The sequence below is a fragment of the Ammospiza caudacuta genome, chromosome 6 (assembly GCF_027887145.1).
Source record: "Ammospiza caudacuta isolate bAmmCau1 chromosome 6, bAmmCau1.pri, whole genome shotgun sequence".
NCBI classification, from domain to species: Eukaryota; Metazoa; Chordata; class Aves; order Passeriformes; family Passerellidae; genus Ammospiza; species Ammospiza caudacuta.
The window spans coordinates 64,053,381-64,061,691 of record NC_080598.1 but is presented as its reverse complement, the minus strand read 5'-3'; positions in this window follow the sequence as shown (position 1 = coordinate 64,061,691).

Sequence of the window (8,311 nt, the reverse complement as noted above, 5' to 3'; positions counted from 1 at the left end):
GGTGCCCAGAGAAGCTGTGACTGCCCCTGGATCCCTGGCAGTGCCCAAGGCCAGGATGGACAGGGATTGGAGCACCCTAGGACAGTGGGAGGTGTCCCCATGGCAGGGGAGGAATGGGATGAATTTTAAGATCCCTTCCAACCCAAAGCATTCTGTGATTCCATGATTCTATCCTGCCCCATTCCCTCCCTGGTCTTCCACCACTGAGCTTGGCCCCAAAAACTCTTTGCATCCCCACAGGTTGGAATTAGTGTGGATTTAGCCCTGGAAGACACATCTCCATGCCTTCCTCTTGCTCTTCCTCTTCCTCTTCCTCCACTTTCTCTTTCAGCAGAGACTTGGGATAATCTCCTGAGATGCTTGGAATGTCCTGGAGCTGCAGGAGATCTGTGCATTCCTGGGAGACTTTCATCCATCCAGCACCACCTGGAGGGTGTCCATGCCTCACCAGGGGCAGGACACCACGGAGGTGACACATGAGGGACCTTCTGGTGGCCACCACCACTTTTGGGACAGCACCTTTGGGACAGCACCCATGACAGGGCTGCACACACATGGGGGGCTTGTGGACCCCCCAGAGCTGCTGAGGAGCAGATCTCCACGGGCTGGCCCATCAACTGTTAACACATTAATTAAAAGAAGAAAAAGGAGTTGGTCCCATTAAGCTCCCCATCTGTTTTAATTATCCACTGGAGCTCACAGAAAGCTTTGTACACACTGTAATTGCATAATTAAAACGAACTGTTGGGAGATAGATGGCACTGAGATGACTGGGGAGAGAAAAGCAGCCCTTGCTCCTGCTCTGCTCTTGCTGAAGAGCATTGTAATTAGAAAGAAACATTTAAAAACCCCTTTTTGGGCTGAGCTTAGCATTGCACAGCCCCAGCTGACTCTTGAGAGCTTCCCAGGGGTGTTTGTGTCATCTCCACCCTGAGCAGAAGCAGCAGCAGCATCAAACCCCACTTTGCTGATAGCTGGGATGAAAATTGGTGCTGCTCCCCAAATTCCAAATTTCCAGCCCAAATCAGCACCTGGAAGCAGATACAACCCAACCTCTCCTGCCTTGTGCCCGTGGGTGGGAACCTCAGCAGAGTTTGTTTGGCAGCTCCCAAAACCAAGCTCATCCAAAGGGATCCCATCCAAAACCCAGCTGGCTGTTCTTGGGCATGGAGCAGGTGGCCTTGTGCTCATGACAGAAGTTTTGAAAATCAAAATATTAGTCTTGAGAAGGGAAAACAACAAGCGTAACAAACTTCCTGTGAAGCAGTGGGAATTCTTCACATTTTTTCGAGGGGGAGGTTGTCTGTGGATTGAGGTTTTTTGTTGTTTTTTTTTTTTTTTTTTTTATTCTTGTGGTATTGAACTGATACTCTCATGTTCTTCTGGCTTGCTTTTCCCAGCTTGCTGCTTTTCCACGTTCCCTGCAAGCCTAACCTTTGGATTAATACTTTTATTTTTCTTGACATTCAACTTCTGATCCGCGCTGAGAAAACACGATGAGGTCACTGCGAGTCCTGAAAACTGGAAAAAGTCCTTCTGCTTCAAAGCCCTCCTGGGACAAGGCTCTGACAAGGAGGAGCTCCAAAACACAACTGTTCCCGGAGAAAATATGACTCTGGATCGGGCCAGGAACAAGATCATGACAAGGAAAACACTGGAATGGAATTAGATCAGAGCTCTGTAGGCAGCCAGAACCTCCCAGCTTTAAATGTCAGCTCAGAGACACATGGAAAACTTGCAAGGGTCTTCTGGAGCCAAGGTAAACTTGGGATAATCTCTGGAGCAGCGACGCCCTGGTACCACCTCCTCCTTGGCATGGCCCTGATGGATGGGATCTGTCACATGCTATCTCCCAGGGGCTGGGATTTTGCTGCAAAGTGATTTTTTTCTGGCAGAGAATGGTGATTCCATCAAAACCGAGGTGTTCCGTGGGAATATGGCTGACCCTCCTCACCAGGGCATGTTTTGGTTTTTCCTTTAGGGACAATCTTCCCTCCTCACGATAAGGCAGGTTATCTTTTTTATTCAGTGCTGGAATAAAAGGCCAGGATTCATCCCAGTTGTGTGGTTTCTCTTTGGAATTTTGTTTCCTGGCAGATTCCAAGGTGTTTTTGAACCGAGTTTGCAAACATGGAGCGCGCTCCCAGCAATCCTGGCAGGGAGCAGCTCCAAACATCCCACAGCAATCCAAGGCATGGAGAAAAACCCTCCAGCTGCAGCAGTTCCTTTGTGAGCTCCTCATAGAGATGGGCTCAAGTAAACCCTTTTTTTGCAAGTGATGCTTTTTCCTTGTTTTTTCCTTGCTTTTTCCTCTCCCAGAGTTTTTTTTTTTTTTTTCCTGGGCAAAAAGCTGGTGTTGGTTGCTCAGCTGTGCAAAAAAAAAATAAATGTGGAGAAGGGAATGGTTACAGATCCCTGTGGATGTGGCACTTGGGGTAGGCTTGGCAGTGGTGGTTAAAGGCTGGGTCTGATGACCTTAGAGGGCTTAACTCCTTCAAGTTCCATCCTTAACTCCTTCAAGTTCCATCATGGATCCCTGGCAGGAGATGCTGGGATTTCTATCCATACAAAATAATGGAAAACATCACAAATTCAAGCAATTAAATGGGGTCATGACAGCAATTGGGGAATTGGAGCAACATGCTCCAGGATGGGGTCCTGAAGCACCCAGAGGATGGAAAAGCACCTGGCTGGCATTTTCTTGGAAAAGCACTTCTGAATCCCAGTGGAATTCCCAGGCTGGGATTCCTTGCCCATGTGTCCTCTGGAAAACTCCCTGGCCTGGGATTGGGAAGCAAATCTCATGGATGGCTTAGCTGAGATGTGTTTTGCCACAGGCCTAATGCTCTGGAAAATTAGAGTGCAGGTTTCATCTTCTCTCCTTTCTTCTCTCAAGTGTACTCTGGAATTAATTGAGCTCAGTGTTGGAGGGAAATAATTGCAGAACATGCAGAAAAAGGACTTTTCAGTCCAAAAGTCTTTTTGAGGCATTTTGCGTGCACAGTTTGCCAAACCATGGCTTAGTTTTGTAATGGGAAATCTGTCTTGGGTGTCTCCTAGCATGGATGTGATCCATGGTGGCTTTCTCTGGAGAGCAAAACTCACCCCAAATTGACTGCTCAGAGGTCAGAATAGTGAAGCATCTTTTGGGAAATCTCTTCCATCTGGAGAAGGTGTCATTGGGAAAGGCCATCAGTAGTCACCAAAACTGCTCCCCTGAATACATGAATAGATGAATATATGAATATAAATTTCCTCAATTCCCACTGAAGTAAAGGAGTCAATAATGCAGAAAGAGAAATAAAATCATACTAATGAGGGTTGATCAACATCAGAAAATCCCAGAATGGTTTGAGTTGGAAGGGACCTTAAATCCATTCCCTGCCATGGGCAGGACACCTTCCACTATCCCAGAATGCTCCTAATCCCATCCAGCCTGGCCTTGGGCACTGCCAGGGATCCAGGGGCAGCCACAGCTGCTCTGGGCACCCTGTGCCAGGGCCTCACCACCCTCACAGGGAAGGATTTTAATGAAGCCCTCAGGATTCTTGCAGGGTTTATTAACTGGGGTGTTGTTTTTTCAATTAACATGGGGGAGCAAAAGGAGCCTGGAGAGATTAAGAAATGGGAAAGATCTGGATACTTTTGCTGTAGTGGCCATGACAGGATGCTGAGAAGGTTCTGGTGTGGGGGGTCCAAACCAACTGTGCTCTAGAGTTCCCCTCCCACAAAAAAAAAAAAAAAAAAAAAAAGAAAAAATAAAGAAACAAAAAAGCCAGATTTTGGAGGGATTTTTATTCCACTACTTTTACAAAACCTCTGAAAAACGCTTTGTCTGGACCCACCCAGATCTGCTCGTGGGACCAGCACCGAGGTTTTGCTCCTGGCGTCAGCTCCCCGTCCCTTTTGTGCAGCAATTTTTCTTCCCACTGAGGTCACTGCTGAACAGAAAGCCCTGGTTGTTTGGAAGCAGAAAGTTTCCTGTAGAAAAACATCCAAATGAAACATTTCAGCGCTGGGAAACCTTCCCTCCCACCCGCTCTGGCTCTGCTTGGTTCTCCCCACGGAAAATCCCTCGCGTTGCAAACCCAGGGCTCATCCCTGTCCCCCTGCTCTGTCTGGGATGCACAGGGCACAAAGACACTTCCCTCTGCTCATCCCTCCTGCCAAGCACGGACACTGAGTGTGTTCAGTCACTGATCAGCTTCCTGGGAAGCACAGGGAGGTGGTTTTTGATGCAAGTGGAGGTGACACCTTGATTTTCCTTGCCAGGCTGAAAGCGGGTGTTACAGAGGGAGCCAGAGACATCAGGCTGGAATTAGTTCAGGTAGCACTGCACTGAAATTGCCCATTCCCATGGAATTTTGCAGGGGAGGCAATTCCCAGCCCATCTGTTTGCTGGGTGATGAGGAGCACAGACAGTGATGTCGGTGACATGGCTCTATTTGCGCTCCAGAGGGGCTGGGAACATTCCAACATGAAATTCCTGCAAGACACACAGAGCTGTGTGCTCCTCACCCTCAGGACACTTTCCTGAGCCCCTCTCTGGGCACCTCCTCACTCTGGAGCCCTTTGCAGGTGCATGAGGGGCTGATTTCCCACCTCCATGGTGCTTTGGAGCTGTTCTCACTGGGCTGCTCTCCCAGCTCACTGCCCAGTCTGGAGCAATCCTGAACTGGTCTGGCTCCTTTCCCTGCTGGGACAGTCCCAGTTGGTGGCAGGATTTCTCCTGGGTGTAGGTGTCAGGTTGCCATCAAGCACCTCCTGGTTTCCCTCTCTCCAAATGCCTGAGCTGCAGGCAGGACAAATCTCCAGTGCTCCAGATCAACCTCTGGTGTTCCCAAACCTCAGGAGGCTTTCCTGCCCCACACTTGGCACTGCTGCTGCTCCACACCTCATTCTCCTGCCTTGCCTCCTTCTCTTTTTTCATGTCATCCACAAGAAAGCAAAGGGAGAGACACAATCACAGAATCATGGAATGGTTTGGGTTGGAAGGGACCTTAAATCCCATCTCATCCCACTCCTGCCATGATCCTGGACACTTTCCTCCATCCCAGATTGCTCCAAACCCCATCCAACCTGGCCTTGGACACTTCCAGGGATCCACAGCTTCTCTGGGCACCCTGTGCCAGGGCCTCACCAATGTCTCCTTGATGTTTCTCATCCAGGATGAGCAGTGCACATGTGGGATCCCACCTGGGCAATCCCAAAGAGTGCAGGTTGTTCCTGGAGAGCTCCTGGCAGCGTTGGGGCTCTCAGGCTTGGAAGCAGCTCTAGGACAGCAAGGAAAAACACAGAACTGCTGATGATTTCCATGAAAATGGCAGCTTCAATCCCAAAGGGCAGCTCCAGTGTGGCCTGCTCAGTCATGGGATGGGTTTTAGTGGTGGATTTAGTTAGAGGTTAACATTAGACACAATGATCTTACAGGTCTTGTCTTAATGATTCCATGATTCTATGAAACAAAACTGGGGATCTCATCCCTCCTGAAAATGTTAATCTCCATCCCCTGGCATGTGTCACTTCTGTGAAATACACGCTAGGATCTCACAGGGAAACCTTGAAATCAGACAGAAAATGTAGGGAAAAACTGCCTTGGAATGATCTCCTTGATTGCATTTCCATCAGCCTCCCATACCAGCTGCAACACAAAGGACAGGAAAAGTAATAAACTGTTTAAAAAGTCATATTTCAAGTTAATTACCCTTTTCTGATGCTCCAGAACAGCCTGTGCTGGGCTGAGCCAGAATCTTGGAAGAAAAATGAAGGGTTGTTCTTGCTTGGTCTGAACTGGTTCGTTGAGTCATGCTCTTAGTTAATCCCTGGCATCGGCACAGCGCAGAATCCCGCTGGAGGGGAAAAACTCACTCAGGGAAAGTTCAGGCCGTTCGTGCTGCTCCGAGCAGGGCCAGCACACAAAGCCCTCTTGTTTCCCAGGCGGGGGAGAGCAGAGAGGAAGAGGGAGGCGAGGAAGGGCGAGGGGTGGTGGGATGGAGCTGCAGAAGAGGCAGATTTGGGATGCTGCCCACGGCGCGCTGCTCGCCCAGCCCCAGCCAGCCGGGACGCATTTTTGCAATGCTTGAGCCGTGTCAAGAAGAGGCAATCCCTGTGCCAGAGGGGTGCGTGCCTCGGAGGGGCAGGACAGGGCAAAGCACGGGCTCAGTGGGGTGGGAAGAGCAGGATTTGGGGAGGAATTTGGGGAGAAATGTCAGGTCACTGGAGAAGAGCCCATTGGTGGTGCAGGGAAGAGGTTAGATGGGAAGAACACGGTTTAGGAAGGAACATCAGGGCCCTGGAGAAGAGCTCATGGGTGGCATGGGGAGAAGGTGGGATGGGAAGAGCAGGATTTGGGGAGGAACATCAGGGCCCTGGAGAAGATACAGTTACGGCATGGGGAGAAGGAGGGATGGGAAGAGCAGGGTTTGGGGAGGAACATCAGGGCCCTGGAGAAGATATTGTTGGTGGCATAGGGAGAAGGTGGGATGGGAAGAGCAGGATTTGGGGAGGAACACTGGGGCCCTGGAGAAGAGCCCATTGGTGGTGCAGGAAAAAGGTGGGATGGGAAGAATGGGGTTTGGGCAGGAACATCAGGGCCCTGGAGAACATACAGTTGTGGCATGGGGAGAAGGTGGGATGGGAAGAGCAGGGTTTGGGGAGGAACATCAGGGCGCTGGAGAAGATACTGTTGGTGGCATGGGGAGAAGGTGGGATGGGAAGAGCAGGGTTTGGGGAGGAATGTCAGGTCACTGGAGAAGAGACTGCTGGTGGTGCTGGGAAAAGGTGGGATGGGAAGAGCAGGGCTTGGGAAGGAACATCAGGTCCTTGGAGAAGAGCCTGTTGTGGCATGGGGACAAGGTGGGATGGGAAGAGCAGGGTTTGGGGAAGAATGTCAGATCCTTGGAGAAGAGCCTGCTGGTGGTGCATGGAAAAGGTGGGATGGGAAGAGCAAGGTGTGGAAAAGAACATTTTGATGCTGGAGAAGATATTGTTGAGGCCATGGGGAGAAGATGGGATTGGAAGAGCAGGATTTGGGGAGGAACACTGGGGCCCTGTAGAAGATACCATTGGTGGCATGGAAAGACGGTGGGATGGGAAGAGGTGCCTGATGCACCAGAGTGGCGGGCAAGCTTTCCCAGGCAGGGCAAGCCTTCCCAGACCAGTTGATGGATGCTCCATTTGTACAGCAGCTCCGAAGCAGGCAGAGTTTGGAATGTCCCTCCAGAACAGACACAAAGCAATCCCCTCGGCAAACACTGCGGTGACAAAGCTCTGCTCACCCTGAGAGCCCCTTCCACCCCACCCCATGCCAGGAGAGGCGGTGGGACAGGAATGAAGGACATTTTTCCACCACACATCGCCAGGCTGAGCCAAGCTCTGGCCCCACTGGAGGTCTCAGCAGGTCGGGGCTGTGACAGGACACATGGCACAGCTTCAGGCACGCCACCACCTCCTCCTCACCTCCACTGCTGTCATCAAAGGGTGGCAGCCAGGTGAACGCCTCTTGCTCTTGCTGGCTGGCTTCCAGGGCTCAATTAGAAATGCAAAACTGGTTAATTAGGGGTGCCTCAGAGCTGGCCACCAAGCCAGACGCTGGTGGGTCTCCAGGGAACATCTCTGAGCTCGTGCTCTGGAGGATCACAGCAGCCATCAGCCAAATAAAATCTAATAAGCAAATAAATAATCTGCAAATCAACTGCAGCTCTGACAAGTTCCTGCATTTGCAGTGCCCTGGAACTGCTCAGGGCAGTCAGGTTGGGTAACTCCTCCTGCCTCAAAGTCAAGCTGGTGTTTTGCTCCTCTCTGAGGAGCAGACCTGCAAAAGCTGTGGGAGGAAGGGCAATGGCTCTGGGGGCACAGAGGTTCCCCTGCTCACCCTGTGGAGTGAAATAATTGAATAATTAGTGAATAATTGCTGTCCCTCGGCCCCTTTTGCTCCTGGATAAGGAATGTTAATGCCCAGCTCTTGTTTTCCGTCCAGCATCCCATGGGATGAACACACGGGTGAACTCTTGCCTGGGCAGGGGATATATTCATATTCCAGTATTATTATATTCTGTAGAATATTATCTGGCCCATAAAATCATGTCACTGCACCTTTTACTCTTTGCATCTGTGTTGCCCCTCTCATCTCAATGTCACCCACCATCCGCGTCTGCAGCGACTTCCAGATCAGGCTGGAGACAGAATGAATCATAAAAGTCACTTTGCATTGGCTCACTCCTAGAATATTCCTACCCTTAAATCCTTACCCAGTTTAAAGCAAGGTTTCCACATTTCAAAGGGGTGTTATTTTTTAATCCCACCACGCTTC